This window comes from Rhipicephalus microplus, chromosome 2, assembly GCF_043290135.1.
Source record: "Rhipicephalus microplus isolate Deutch F79 chromosome 2, USDA_Rmic, whole genome shotgun sequence".
Lineage (NCBI taxonomy): Eukaryota > Metazoa > Arthropoda > Arachnida > Ixodida > Ixodidae > Rhipicephalus > Rhipicephalus microplus.
In genome coordinates, this window is record NC_134701.1 from 199497902 (window position 1) to 199507680 (window position 9779).

Sequence of the window (9779 nt, forward strand, 5' to 3'; positions counted from 1 at the left end):
GCTGTGCTTGTGGTGTAGCGGTTATCACATCCGCCTAACACGCGGAAGGCCTCAGGTTCGATCCCTGACAGGCACAAGAGCACTTCTTTTTTACAGTTTCAATATACGTAATTGAACAAAGGCTCATTCGTGAGAGCTCTATACAGCCGTGCTTGTGGTGTAGTGGTTATCACATCCGCTTCACACGCGGAAGGCCCCAGGTTTGATTCCTGTAGGCACAGGAGCATTTATTTTTTAATTTCAATATACGTCATTGAACAAAGACTCATTCATGAGAGCTCTGCACAGCTGTGCTTGTGGTGTAGTGGTTATCACATCCGCCTTACACGCGGAAGGCCCCAGGTTCGATCCCTGGCATGCACAAGAGCACTTCTTTATTACAGTTTCAATATACGTCATTGAACAAAGGCTCATTCGTGAGACCTCTGCACAGCTGTGCTTGTGGTGTAGCGGTTGTCACATCCGCCTAACACGCGGAAGGCCCCAAGTTCAATCCCTGGCAGGGACAAGAGCACTTCTTTTTTTACAGTTTCAATATACTTCATTGAACAAAGACTCCTTCGTGTCACTTTGCGCAGCTGTGCTTGTGGTGTAGCGGTTATCACGTCCGCCTAACACGCGGAAGGCCCCAGGTCCGATCTCTGGCAGGCACTAGAGCACATCTTTTTTACAGTTTCAATATACGTCATTGAACAAAGACTCATTCGTGAGAGCTCTGCACAGCTGTGCTTGTGGTGTAGTGGTTATCACATCCACTTTACGCGCGGAAGGCACCAGGTTAGATCCCTGGCAGGAACGAGAGCATTTCTTTTTTTACAGTTTCAATATACGTCTTTGAACAAAGACTCATTCGTGAGAGCTCTGCACAGCTGTGCTTGTGTTGTAGTGGTTATCACATCCGCCTTACACGCGGAAGGCCCCAGGTTCGATCCCTGGCAAGCACAAGAGCACTTCTTTTTTACAGTTTAAATATACGTCATTGAACAAAGGCTCATTTGTGAGAGCTCTGCACAGCTGTGCTTGTGGTGTAGTGGTTATCACATCCGCTTAACACGTGGAAGGCCCCAGGTTCGATCCCTGGCAGGCACAAGAGCATTTTTTAGTTTCAATATACGTAATTGAACAAAGGCTCATTCGTGAGGGCTGTGCACAGCTGCGCTTGTGGTGTAGTGGTTATTACATCCGCCTAACACGCGGAAGGCCCCAGGTTCGATCCCTGGCAGGCACAAGAGCATTTCTTTTTTTGTTTCAATATACGTCATTGAACAAAGACTCATTCATGAGAGCTCTGCACAGCTGTGTTTGTGGTGTAGTGGTTATCACATCCGCCTAACACGCGGAAGGCCCCAGGTTCGATCCCTGGCAGGCACAAGAGCGTTTCTTTTTTTAATTTCAATATACGTCATTGAACAAAGACTCATTCATGAGAGCTCTGCACAGCTGTGCTTGTGGTGTAGTGGTTATCACATCCGCTTCACACGCGGAAGGCCCCAGGTTCGATTCCTGTAGGCACAGGAGCATTTATTTTTTAATTTCAATATACGTCATTGAACAAAGACTCATTCATGAGAGCTCTGCACAGCTGTGCTTGTGGTGTAGTGGTTATCACATCCGCCTTACACGCGGAAGGCCCCAGGTTCGATCCCTGGCAAGCACAAGAGCACTTCTTTTTTACAGTTTCAATATACGTCATTGAACAAAGGCTGATTCGTGAGAGCTCTGCACAGCCGTGCTTGTGGTGAAGTGATTATCACATCCGCCTAACACGCGGAAGGCACCAGGTTTGATCCCTGGCAGGCACAAGAGCATTTCTTTTTTTAGTTTCAATATACGTCATTGAACAAAGGCTCAATCGTGAGAGCTCTGCACATGTGTGCTTGTGGTGTAGTGGTTATCACATCCACTTAATACGCGGAAGCGCCAGGTTCGATCTCTGGCAGGCACAAGAGCACTTCCTTTTTACAGTTTCAATATACGTCATTGAACAAAGGTTCATTCGTGAGAGCTCTGCACAGCCGTGCTTGTGGTGTAGCGGTTATCACATCCGCCTAACACGCGGAAGGCTCAAGTTCGATCCCTGGCAGGCACAAGAGCACTTCTTTTTTACAGTTTCAATATACGTCATTGAACAAAGACTCAATAGTGAGAGCTCTGCACAGCTGTGCTTGTGGTGTAGTGGTTATCACATCCGCTTCACACGCGGAAGGTCCCAGGTTGAATCCCTGGCAGGCACAAGAGCATTTCTTTTTTTAATTTCAATATACGTCATTGAACAAAGACTCATTCATGAGAGCTCTGCACAGCTGTGCTTGAGGTGTAGTGGTTATCACATCCGCCTTACACGCGGAAGGCCCCAGGTTCGATCCCTGGCAGGCACAAGAGCACTTCTCTTTTACAGTTTCAATATACGTCATTGCACAAAGGCTCATTCGTGAGACCTCTGCACAGCTGTGCTTGTGGTGTAGCGGTTATCACATCCGCCTAACACGCAGAAGGCACAGGTTCGATCCCTGGCAGGCACAAGAGCACTTCTTTTTTTACAGTTTCAATATACGTCATTGAACAAAGACTCAATCGTGAAAGCTCTGCACAGCTGTGCTTGTGGTGTAGTGGTTATCACATCCGCCTAACACGCGAAAGGCCCCAGGTTCGATCCCTGGCAGGCACAAGAGCGTTTCTTTCTTTACAGTTTCAATATACTTCATTGAACAAAGACTCGTTCGTGTCACTTTGCGCAGCTGTGCTTGTGGTGTAGCGGTTATCACATCCGCCTAACACGCGGAAGGCCCCAGGTTCGATACCTGGCAGACACAAGAGCATTTCTTTACTTAGTTTCAATATACGTGATTGAACAAAGACTCATTCATGAGAGCTCTGCACAGCTCTGTTTGTGGTGTAGTGGTTATCACATGCACTTTACACGCGGAAGGCCCCAGGTCCGATCTCTGGCAGGCACTAGAGCACTTCTTTTTTACAGTTTCAATATACGTCATTGAACAAAGACTCATTCGTGAGAGCTCTGCACAGCTGTGCTTGTGGTGTAGTGGTTATCACATCCGCTTTACGCGCGGAAGGCACCAGGTTGGATCCCTGGCAGGAACGAGAGCATTTCTTTTTTTACAGTTTCAATATACGTCTTTGAACAAAGACTCATTCGTGAGAGCTCTGCACATGTGTGCTTGTGGTGTAGTGGTTATCACGTCCGCCTTACACCCGGAAGGCGCCAGGTTCGATCTCTGGCAGGCAGAAGAGCACTTCTCTTTTACAGTTTCAATATACGTCATTGCACAAAGGCTCATTCGTGAGACCTCTGCACAGCTGTGCTTGTGGTGTAGCGGTGATCACATCCGCCTAACACGCAGAAGGCACAGGTTCGATCCCTGGCAAGCACAAGAGCACTTCTTTTTTACAGTTTCAATATACGTCATTGAACAAAGGCTGATTCGTGAGAGCTCTGCACAGCTGTGCTTGTGGTGTAGCGGTTATCACATACGCCTAACACGCGGAAGGCCTCAGGTTGGATCCCTGACAGGCACAAGAGCACTTTTTTTTACAGTTTCATTATACGTAATTGAACAAAGGCTCATTCGTGAGAGCTCTATACAGCCGTGCTTGTGGTGTAGTGGTTATCACATCCGCTTCACACGCGGAAGGCCCCAGGTTTGATTCCTGTAGGCACAGGAGCATTTATTTTTTAATTTCAATATACGTCATTGAACAAAGACTCATTCATGAGAGCTCTGCACAGCTGTGCTTGTGGTGTAGTGGTTATCACATCCGCCTTACACGCGGAAGGCCCCAGGTTCGATCCCTGGCACGCACAAGAGCACTTCTCTTTTACAGTTTCAATATACGTCATTGCACAAAGACTCATTCGTGAGACCTCTGCACAGCTGTGCTTGTGGTGTAGAGGTTATCACATCCGCCTAACACGCAGAAGGCACAGGTTCGATCCCTGGCAGGCACAAGAGCACTTCTTTTTTTACAGTTTCAATATACGTCATTGAACAAAGACTCAATCGTGAAAGCTCTGCACAGCTGTGCTTGTGGTGTAGTGGTTATCACATCCGCCTAACACGCGGAAGGCCCCAGGTTCGATCCCTGGCAGGCACAAGAGCGTTTCTTTCTTTACAGTTTCAATATACTTCATTGAACAAAGACTCCTTCGTGTCACTTTGCGCAGCTGTGCTTGTGGTGTAGCGGTTATCACATCCGCCTAACACGCGGAAGGCCCCAGGTTCGATACCTGGCAGACACAAGGGCATTTCTTTACTTAGTTTCAATATACGTTATTGAACAAAGACTCATTCATGAGAGCTCTGCACAGCTCTGTTTGTGGTGTAGTGGTTATCACATGCACTTTACACGCGGAAGGCCCCAGGTCCGATCTCTGGCAGGCACTAGAGCACTTCTTTTTTACAGTTTCAATATACGTCATTGAACAAAGACTCATTCGTGAGAGCTCTGCACAGCTGTGCTTGTGGTGTAGTGGTTATCACATCCGCTTTACGCGCGGAAGGCACCAGGTTGGATCCCTGGCAGGAACGAGAGCATTTCTTTTTTTACAGTTTCAATATACGTCTTTGAACAAAGACTCATTCGTGAGAGCTCTGCACAGCTGTGCTTGTGGTGTAGTGGTTATCACATCCGCCTTACACGCGGAAGGCCCCAGGTTCGATCCCTGGCAGGCACAGGAGCACTTATTTTTTACAGTTTAAATATACGTCATTGAACAAAGGCTCATTTGTGAGAGCTCTGCACAGCTGTGCTTGTGGTGTAGTGTTTATCACATCCACTTAACACGCGCAAGGCCCCAGGTTCGATCCCTGGCAAGCACAAGAGCACTTCTTTTTTACAGTTTCAATATACGTCATTGAACAAAGGCTGATTCGTGAGAGCTCTGCACAGCTGTGCTTGTGGTGTAGCCGTTATCACATCCGCCTAACACGCGGAAGGCCTTAGGTTCGATCCCTGATAGGCACAAGAGCACTTCTTTTTTACAGTTTCAATATACGTAATTGAACAAAGGCTCATTCGTGAGAGCTCTGCACATGTGTGCTTGTGGTGTAGTGGTTATCACATCCGCCTTACACCCGGAAGGCGCCAGGTTCGATCTCTGGCAGGCAGAAGAGCACTTCTCTTTTACAGTTTCAATATACGTCATTGCACAAAGGCTCATTCGTGAGACCTCTGCACAGCTGTGCTTGTGGTGTAGCGGTGATCACATCCGCCTAACACGCAGAAGGCACAGGTTCGATCCCTGGCAAGCACAAGAGCACTTCTTTTTTACAGTTTCAATATACGTCATTGAACAAAGGCTGATTCGTGAGAGCTCTGCACAGCTGTGCTTGTGGTGTAGCGGTTATCACATCCGCCTAACACGCGGAAGGCCTCAGGTTGGATCCCTGACAGGCACAAGAGCACTTTTTTTACAGTTTCAATATACGTAATTGAACAAAGGCTCATTCGTGAGAGCTCTATACAGCCGTGCTTGTGGTGTAGTGGTTATCACATCCGCTTCACACGCGGAAGGCCCCAGGTTTGATTCCTGTAGGCACAGGAGCATTTATTTTTTAATTTCAATATACGTCATTGAACAAAGACTCATTCAGGAGAGCTCTGCACAGCTGTGCTTGTGGTGTAGTGGTTATCACATCCGCCTTACACGCGGAAGGCCCCAGGTTCGATCCCTGGCATGCACAAGAGCACTTCTTTATTACAGTTTCAATATACGTCATTCAACAAAGGCTCATTCGTGAGACCTCTGCACAGCTGTGCTTGTGGTGTAGCGGTTGTCACATCCGCCTAACACGCGGAAGGCCCCAAGTTCGATCCCTGGCAGGGACAAGAGCACTTCTTTTTTTACAGTTTCAATATACTTCATTGAACAAAGACTCCTTCGTGTCACTTTGCGCAGCTGTGCTTGTGGTGTAGCGGTTATCACGTCCGCCTAACACGCGGAAGGCCCCAGGTTCGATACCTGGCAGACACAAGAGCATTTCTTTATTTAGTTTCAATATACGTCATTGAACAAAGACTCATTCATGAGAGCTCTGCACAGCTGTGTTTGTGGTGTAGTGGTTATCACATGCGCTTAACACGCGGAAGGCCCCAGGTCCGATCTCTGGCAGGCACTAGAGCACATCTTTTTTACAGTTTCAATATACGTCATTGAACAAAGACTCATTCGTGAGAGCTCTGCACAGCTGTGCTTGTGGTGTAGTGGTTATCACATCCGCTTTACGCGCGGAAGGCACCAGGTTAGATCCCTGGCAGGAACGAGAGCATTTCTTTTTTTACAGTTTCAATATACGTCTTTGAACAAAGACTCATTCGTGAGAGCTCAGCACAGCTGTGCTTGTGGTGTAGTGGTTATCACATCCGCCTTACACGCGGAAGGCCCCAGGTTCGATCCCTGGCAAGCACAAGAGCACTTCTTTTTTACAGTTTAAATATACGTCATTGAACAAAGGCTCATTTGTGAGAGCTCTGCACAGCTGTGCTTGTGGTGTAGTGGTTATCACATCCGCTTAACACGTGGAAGGCCCCAGGTTCGATCCCTGGCAGGCACAAGAGCATTTTTTAGTTTCAATATACGTAATTGAACAAAGGCTCATTCGTGAGGGCTGTGCACAGCTGCGCTTGTGGTGTAGTGGTTATTACATCCGCCTAACACGCGGAAGGCCCCAGGTTCGATCCCTGGCAGGCACAAGAGCATTTCTTTTTTTAGTTTCAATATACGTCATTGAACAAAGACTCATTCATGAGAGCTCTGCACAGCTGTGTTTGTGGTGTAGTGGTTATCACATGCGCTTAACACGCGGAAGGCCCCAGGTCCGATCTCTGGGAGGCACTAGAGCACTTCTTTTTTACAGTTTCAATATACGTCATTGAACAAAGGCTCATTCGTGAGAGCTCTGCACATGTGTGCTTGTGGTGTAGTGGTTATCACATCCGCCTTACACGCGGAAGGCGCCAGGTTCGATCTCTGGCAGGCACAAGAGCTCTTCTCTTTTACAGTTTCAATATACGTCATTGCACAAAGGCTCATTCGTGAGACCTCTGCGCAGCTGTGCTTGTGGTGTAGCGGTTATCACATCCGCCTAACACGCAGAAGGCACAGGTTCGATCCCTGGCAGGCACAAGAGCACTTCTTTTTTACAGTTTCAATATACGTCATTGAACAAAGGCTGATTCGTGAGAGCTCTGCACAGCCGTGCTTGTGGTGTAGTGGTTATCAGATCCGCCTTACACGCGGAAGGCACCAGGTTCGATCCCTGGCAGGCACAAGAGCATTTCTTTTTTTAGTTTCAATATACGTCATTGAACAAAGGCTCAATCGTGAGAGCTCTGCACATGTGTGCTTGTGGTGTAGTGGTTATCACATCCACTTAATACGCGGAAGGCCCCAGGTCCGATCTCTGGCAGGCACTAGAGCACTTCTTTTTTACAGTTTCAATATGCGTCATTGAACAAAGACTCATTCGTGAGAGCTCTGCACAGCTGTGCTTGTGGTGTAGTGGTTATCACATCCGCTTTACGCGCGGAAGGCACCAGGTTGGATCCCTGGCAGGAACGAGAGCATTTCTTTTTTTACAGTTCCAATATACGTCTTTGAACAAAGACTCATTCGTGAGAGCTCTGCACAGCTGTGCTTGTGGTGTGGTGGTTATCACATCCGCCTTACACGCGGAAGGCCCCAGGTTCGATCCCTGGCAGGCACAAGAGCACTTCAGTTTTACAGTTTAAATATACGTCATTGAACAAAGGCTCATTTGTGAGAACTCTGCACAGCTGTGCTTGTGGTGTAGTGTTTATCACATCCACTTAACACGCGCAAGGCCCCAGGTTCGATCCCTGGCAAGCACAAGAGCACTTCTTTTTTACAGTTTCAATATACGTCATTGAACAAAGGCTGATTCGTGAGAGCTCTGCACAGCTGTGCTTGTGGTGTAGCGGTTATCACATCCGCCTAACACGCGGAAGGCCTCAGGTTCGATCCCTGACAGGCACAAGAGCACTTCTTTTTTACAGTTTCAATATACGTAATTGAACAAAGGCTCATTCGTGAGAGCTCTATACAGCCGTGCTTGTGGTGTAGTGGTTATCACATCCGCTTCACACGCGGAAGGCCCCAGGTTTGATTCCTGTAGGCACAGGAGCATTTATTTTTTATTTCAATATACGTCATTGAACAAAGACTCATTCATGAGAGCTCTGCACAGCTGTGCTTGTGGTGTAGTGGTTATCACATCCGCCTTACACGCGGAAGGCCCCAGGTTCGATCCCTGGCATGCACAAGAGCACTTCTTTATTACAGTTTCAATATACGTCATTGAACAAAGGCTCATTCGTGAGACCTCTGCACAGCTGTGCTTGTGGTGTAGCGGTTGTCACATCCGCCTAACACGCGGAAGGCCCCAAGTTCAATCCCTGGCAGGGACAAGAGCACTTCTTTTTTTACAGTTTCAATATACTTCATTGAACAAAGACTCCTTCGTGTCACTTTGCGCAGCTGTGCTTGTGGTGTAGCGGTTATCACGTCCGCCTAACACGCGGAAGGCCCCAGGTCCGATCTCTGGCAGGCACTAGAGCACATCTTTTTTACAGTTTCAATATACGTCATTGAACAAAGACTCATTCGTGAGAGCTCTGCACAGCTGTGCTTGTGGTGTAGTGGTTATCACATCCACTTTACGCGCGGAAGGCACCAGGTTAGATCCCTGGCAGGAACGAGAGCATTTCTTTTTTTACAGTTTCAATATACGTCTTTGAACAAAGACTCATTCGTGAGAGCTCTGCACAGCTGTGCTTGTGTTGTAGTGGTTATCACATCCGCCTTACACGCGGAAGGCCCCAGGTTCGATCCCTGGCAAGCACAAGAGCACTTCTTTTTTACAGTTTAAATATACGTCATTGAACAAAGGCTCATTTGTGAGAGCTCTGCACAGCTGTGCTTGTGGTGTAGTGGTTATCACATCCGCTTAACACGTGGAAGGCCCCAGGTTCGATCCCTGGCAGGCACAAGAGCATTTTTTTAGTTTCAATATACGTAATTGAACAAAGGCTCATTCGTGAGGGCTGTGCACAGCTGCGCTTGTGGTGTAGTGGTTATTACATCCGCCTAACACGCGGAAGGCCCCAGGTTCGATCCCTGGCAGGCACAAGAGCATTTCTTTTTTTGTTTCAATATACGTCATTGAACAAAGACTCATTCATGAGAGCTCTGCACAGCTGTGTTTGTGGTGTAGTGGTTATCACATCCGCCTAACACGCGGAAGGCCCCAGGTTCGATCCCTGGCAGGCACAAGAGCGTTTCTTTTTTTAATTTCAATATACGTCATTGAACAAAGACTCATTCATGAGAGCTCTGCACAGCTGTGCTTGTGGTGTAGTGGTTATCACATCCGCTTCACACGCGGAAGGCCCCAGGTTCGATTCCTGTAGGCACAGGAGCATTTATTTTTTAATTTCAATATACGTCATTGAACAAAGACTCATTCATGAGAGCTCTGCACAGCTGTGCTTGTGGTGTAGTGGTTATCACATCCGCCTTACACGCGGAAGGCCCCAGGTTCGATCCCTGGCAAGCACAAGAGCACTTCTTTTTTACAGTTTCAATATACGTCATTGAACAAAGGCTGATTCGTGAGAGCTCTGCACAGCCGTGCTTGTGGTGAAGTGATTATCACATCCGCCTAACACGCGGAAGGCACCAGGTTTGATCCCTGGCAGGCACAAGAGCATTTCTTTTTTTAGTTTCAATATACGTCATTGAA

At 47.6% G+C, this 9779-nt stretch overlaps 44 non-coding genes across 44 annotated transcripts; all 44 read left to right on the forward strand.

Moving 5' to 3' along the window:
* Positions 1–3: 3 nt before the first annotated feature.
* Positions 4–76, forward strand: TRNAV-AAC (transfer RNA valine (anticodon AAC)). Its single transcript has one exon. It is a non-coding gene; the product is annotated as a tRNA-Val (tRNA).
* Positions 77–290: 214 nt separating this feature from the next.
* TRNAV-UAC (transfer RNA valine (anticodon UAC)) lies at positions 291–363 on the forward strand. Its single transcript has one exon. It is a non-coding gene; the product is annotated as a tRNA-Val (tRNA).
* A 217-nt stretch (positions 364–580) lies between these two features.
* TRNAV-AAC (transfer RNA valine (anticodon AAC)) lies at positions 581–653 on the forward strand. Its single transcript has one exon. It is a non-coding gene; the product is annotated as a tRNA-Val (tRNA).
* Positions 654–871: 218 nt separating this feature from the next.
* On the forward strand, positions 872–944 carry TRNAV-UAC (transfer RNA valine (anticodon UAC)). Its single transcript has one exon. It is a non-coding gene; the product is annotated as a tRNA-Val (tRNA).
* Positions 945–1016: 72 nt separating this feature from the next.
* Positions 1017–1089, forward strand: TRNAV-AAC (transfer RNA valine (anticodon AAC)). Its single transcript has one exon. It is a non-coding gene; the product is annotated as a tRNA-Val (tRNA).
* Positions 1090–1155: 66 nt separating this feature from the next.
* Positions 1156–1228, forward strand: TRNAV-AAC (transfer RNA valine (anticodon AAC)). Its single transcript has one exon. It is a non-coding gene; the product is annotated as a tRNA-Val (tRNA).
* A 70-nt stretch (positions 1229–1298) lies between these two features.
* TRNAV-AAC (transfer RNA valine (anticodon AAC)) lies at positions 1299–1371 on the forward strand. The gene has a single exon. It is a non-coding gene; the product is annotated as a tRNA-Val (tRNA).
* Positions 1372–1441: 70 nt separating this feature from the next.
* Positions 1442–1515, forward strand: TRNAV-CAC (transfer RNA valine (anticodon CAC)). Its single transcript has one exon. It is a non-coding gene; the product is annotated as a tRNA-Val (tRNA).
* Positions 1516–1584: 69 nt separating this feature from the next.
* Positions 1585–1657, forward strand: TRNAV-UAC (transfer RNA valine (anticodon UAC)). Its single transcript has one exon. It is a non-coding gene; the product is annotated as a tRNA-Val (tRNA).
* A 360-nt stretch (positions 1658–2017) lies between these two features.
* On the forward strand, positions 2018–2089 carry TRNAV-AAC (transfer RNA valine (anticodon AAC)). Its single transcript has one exon. It is a non-coding gene; the product is annotated as a tRNA-Val (tRNA).
* Positions 2090–2161: 72 nt separating this feature from the next.
* Positions 2162–2234, forward strand: TRNAV-CAC (transfer RNA valine (anticodon CAC)). The gene has a single exon. It is a non-coding gene; the product is annotated as a tRNA-Val (tRNA).
* Positions 2235–2305: 71 nt separating this feature from the next.
* Positions 2306–2378, forward strand: TRNAV-UAC (transfer RNA valine (anticodon UAC)). The gene has a single exon. It is a non-coding gene; the product is annotated as a tRNA-Val (tRNA).
* Positions 2379–2450: 72 nt separating this feature from the next.
* Positions 2451–2522, forward strand: TRNAV-AAC (transfer RNA valine (anticodon AAC)). Its single transcript has one exon. It is a non-coding gene; the product is annotated as a tRNA-Val (tRNA).
* A 73-nt stretch (positions 2523–2595) lies between these two features.
* On the forward strand, positions 2596–2668 carry TRNAV-AAC (transfer RNA valine (anticodon AAC)). Its single transcript has one exon. It is a non-coding gene; the product is annotated as a tRNA-Val (tRNA).
* A 72-nt stretch (positions 2669–2740) lies between these two features.
* Positions 2741–2813, forward strand: TRNAV-AAC (transfer RNA valine (anticodon AAC)). The gene has a single exon. It is a non-coding gene; the product is annotated as a tRNA-Val (tRNA).
* A 507-nt stretch (positions 2814–3320) lies between these two features.
* On the forward strand, positions 3321–3392 carry TRNAV-AAC (transfer RNA valine (anticodon AAC)). Its single transcript has one exon. It is a non-coding gene; the product is annotated as a tRNA-Val (tRNA).
* A 358-nt stretch (positions 3393–3750) lies between these two features.
* On the forward strand, positions 3751–3823 carry TRNAV-UAC (transfer RNA valine (anticodon UAC)). Its single transcript has one exon. It is a non-coding gene; the product is annotated as a tRNA-Val (tRNA).
* A 72-nt stretch (positions 3824–3895) lies between these two features.
* TRNAV-AAC (transfer RNA valine (anticodon AAC)) lies at positions 3896–3967 on the forward strand. The gene has a single exon. It is a non-coding gene; the product is annotated as a tRNA-Val (tRNA).
* Positions 3968–4040: 73 nt separating this feature from the next.
* TRNAV-AAC (transfer RNA valine (anticodon AAC)) lies at positions 4041–4113 on the forward strand. The gene has a single exon. It is a non-coding gene; the product is annotated as a tRNA-Val (tRNA).
* Positions 4114–4185: 72 nt separating this feature from the next.
* TRNAV-AAC (transfer RNA valine (anticodon AAC)) lies at positions 4186–4258 on the forward strand. Its single transcript has one exon. It is a non-coding gene; the product is annotated as a tRNA-Val (tRNA).
* A 362-nt stretch (positions 4259–4620) lies between these two features.
* Positions 4621–4693, forward strand: TRNAV-UAC (transfer RNA valine (anticodon UAC)). Its single transcript has one exon. It is a non-coding gene; the product is annotated as a tRNA-Val (tRNA).
* Positions 4694–4910: 217 nt separating this feature from the next.
* Positions 4911–4983, forward strand: TRNAV-AAC (transfer RNA valine (anticodon AAC)). The gene has a single exon. It is a non-coding gene; the product is annotated as a tRNA-Val (tRNA).
* A 217-nt stretch (positions 4984–5200) lies between these two features.
* On the forward strand, positions 5201–5272 carry TRNAV-AAC (transfer RNA valine (anticodon AAC)). The gene has a single exon. It is a non-coding gene; the product is annotated as a tRNA-Val (tRNA).
* A 72-nt stretch (positions 5273–5344) lies between these two features.
* On the forward strand, positions 5345–5417 carry TRNAV-AAC (transfer RNA valine (anticodon AAC)). Its single transcript has one exon. It is a non-coding gene; the product is annotated as a tRNA-Val (tRNA).
* A 212-nt stretch (positions 5418–5629) lies between these two features.
* TRNAV-UAC (transfer RNA valine (anticodon UAC)) lies at positions 5630–5702 on the forward strand. The gene has a single exon. It is a non-coding gene; the product is annotated as a tRNA-Val (tRNA).
* Positions 5703–5774: 72 nt separating this feature from the next.
* Positions 5775–5847, forward strand: TRNAV-AAC (transfer RNA valine (anticodon AAC)). Its single transcript has one exon. It is a non-coding gene; the product is annotated as a tRNA-Val (tRNA).
* Positions 5848–5919: 72 nt separating this feature from the next.
* On the forward strand, positions 5920–5992 carry TRNAV-AAC (transfer RNA valine (anticodon AAC)). The gene has a single exon. It is a non-coding gene; the product is annotated as a tRNA-Val (tRNA).
* A 216-nt stretch (positions 5993–6208) lies between these two features.
* On the forward strand, positions 6209–6281 carry TRNAV-UAC (transfer RNA valine (anticodon UAC)). The gene has a single exon. It is a non-coding gene; the product is annotated as a tRNA-Val (tRNA).
* Positions 6282–6354: 73 nt separating this feature from the next.
* TRNAV-UAC (transfer RNA valine (anticodon UAC)) lies at positions 6355–6427 on the forward strand. Its single transcript has one exon. It is a non-coding gene; the product is annotated as a tRNA-Val (tRNA).
* A 72-nt stretch (positions 6428–6499) lies between these two features.
* On the forward strand, positions 6500–6572 carry TRNAV-AAC (transfer RNA valine (anticodon AAC)). Its single transcript has one exon. It is a non-coding gene; the product is annotated as a tRNA-Val (tRNA).
* A 66-nt stretch (positions 6573–6638) lies between these two features.
* On the forward strand, positions 6639–6711 carry TRNAV-AAC (transfer RNA valine (anticodon AAC)). The gene has a single exon. It is a non-coding gene; the product is annotated as a tRNA-Val (tRNA).
* A 216-nt stretch (positions 6712–6927) lies between these two features.
* On the forward strand, positions 6928–7000 carry TRNAV-UAC (transfer RNA valine (anticodon UAC)). Its single transcript has one exon. It is a non-coding gene; the product is annotated as a tRNA-Val (tRNA).
* Positions 7001–7072: 72 nt separating this feature from the next.
* TRNAV-AAC (transfer RNA valine (anticodon AAC)) lies at positions 7073–7144 on the forward strand. The gene has a single exon. It is a non-coding gene; the product is annotated as a tRNA-Val (tRNA).
* A 72-nt stretch (positions 7145–7216) lies between these two features.
* On the forward strand, positions 7217–7289 carry TRNAV-UAC (transfer RNA valine (anticodon UAC)). Its single transcript has one exon. It is a non-coding gene; the product is annotated as a tRNA-Val (tRNA).
* A 362-nt stretch (positions 7290–7651) lies between these two features.
* TRNAV-UAC (transfer RNA valine (anticodon UAC)) lies at positions 7652–7724 on the forward strand. The gene has a single exon. It is a non-coding gene; the product is annotated as a tRNA-Val (tRNA).
* Positions 7725–7941: 217 nt separating this feature from the next.
* Positions 7942–8014, forward strand: TRNAV-AAC (transfer RNA valine (anticodon AAC)). The gene has a single exon. It is a non-coding gene; the product is annotated as a tRNA-Val (tRNA).
* A 213-nt stretch (positions 8015–8227) lies between these two features.
* On the forward strand, positions 8228–8300 carry TRNAV-UAC (transfer RNA valine (anticodon UAC)). Its single transcript has one exon. It is a non-coding gene; the product is annotated as a tRNA-Val (tRNA).
* A 217-nt stretch (positions 8301–8517) lies between these two features.
* TRNAV-AAC (transfer RNA valine (anticodon AAC)) lies at positions 8518–8590 on the forward strand. Its single transcript has one exon. It is a non-coding gene; the product is annotated as a tRNA-Val (tRNA).
* A 218-nt stretch (positions 8591–8808) lies between these two features.
* Positions 8809–8881, forward strand: TRNAV-UAC (transfer RNA valine (anticodon UAC)). Its single transcript has one exon. It is a non-coding gene; the product is annotated as a tRNA-Val (tRNA).
* Positions 8882–8953: 72 nt separating this feature from the next.
* On the forward strand, positions 8954–9026 carry TRNAV-AAC (transfer RNA valine (anticodon AAC)). Its single transcript has one exon. It is a non-coding gene; the product is annotated as a tRNA-Val (tRNA).
* Positions 9027–9093: 67 nt separating this feature from the next.
* Positions 9094–9166, forward strand: TRNAV-AAC (transfer RNA valine (anticodon AAC)). The gene has a single exon. It is a non-coding gene; the product is annotated as a tRNA-Val (tRNA).
* Positions 9167–9236: 70 nt separating this feature from the next.
* On the forward strand, positions 9237–9309 carry TRNAV-AAC (transfer RNA valine (anticodon AAC)). The gene has a single exon. It is a non-coding gene; the product is annotated as a tRNA-Val (tRNA).
* A 70-nt stretch (positions 9310–9379) lies between these two features.
* TRNAV-CAC (transfer RNA valine (anticodon CAC)) lies at positions 9380–9453 on the forward strand. The gene has a single exon. It is a non-coding gene; the product is annotated as a tRNA-Val (tRNA).
* Positions 9454–9522: 69 nt separating this feature from the next.
* TRNAV-UAC (transfer RNA valine (anticodon UAC)) lies at positions 9523–9595 on the forward strand. Its single transcript has one exon. It is a non-coding gene; the product is annotated as a tRNA-Val (tRNA).
* The last annotated feature ends 184 nt before the right edge of the window (positions 9596–9779 follow it).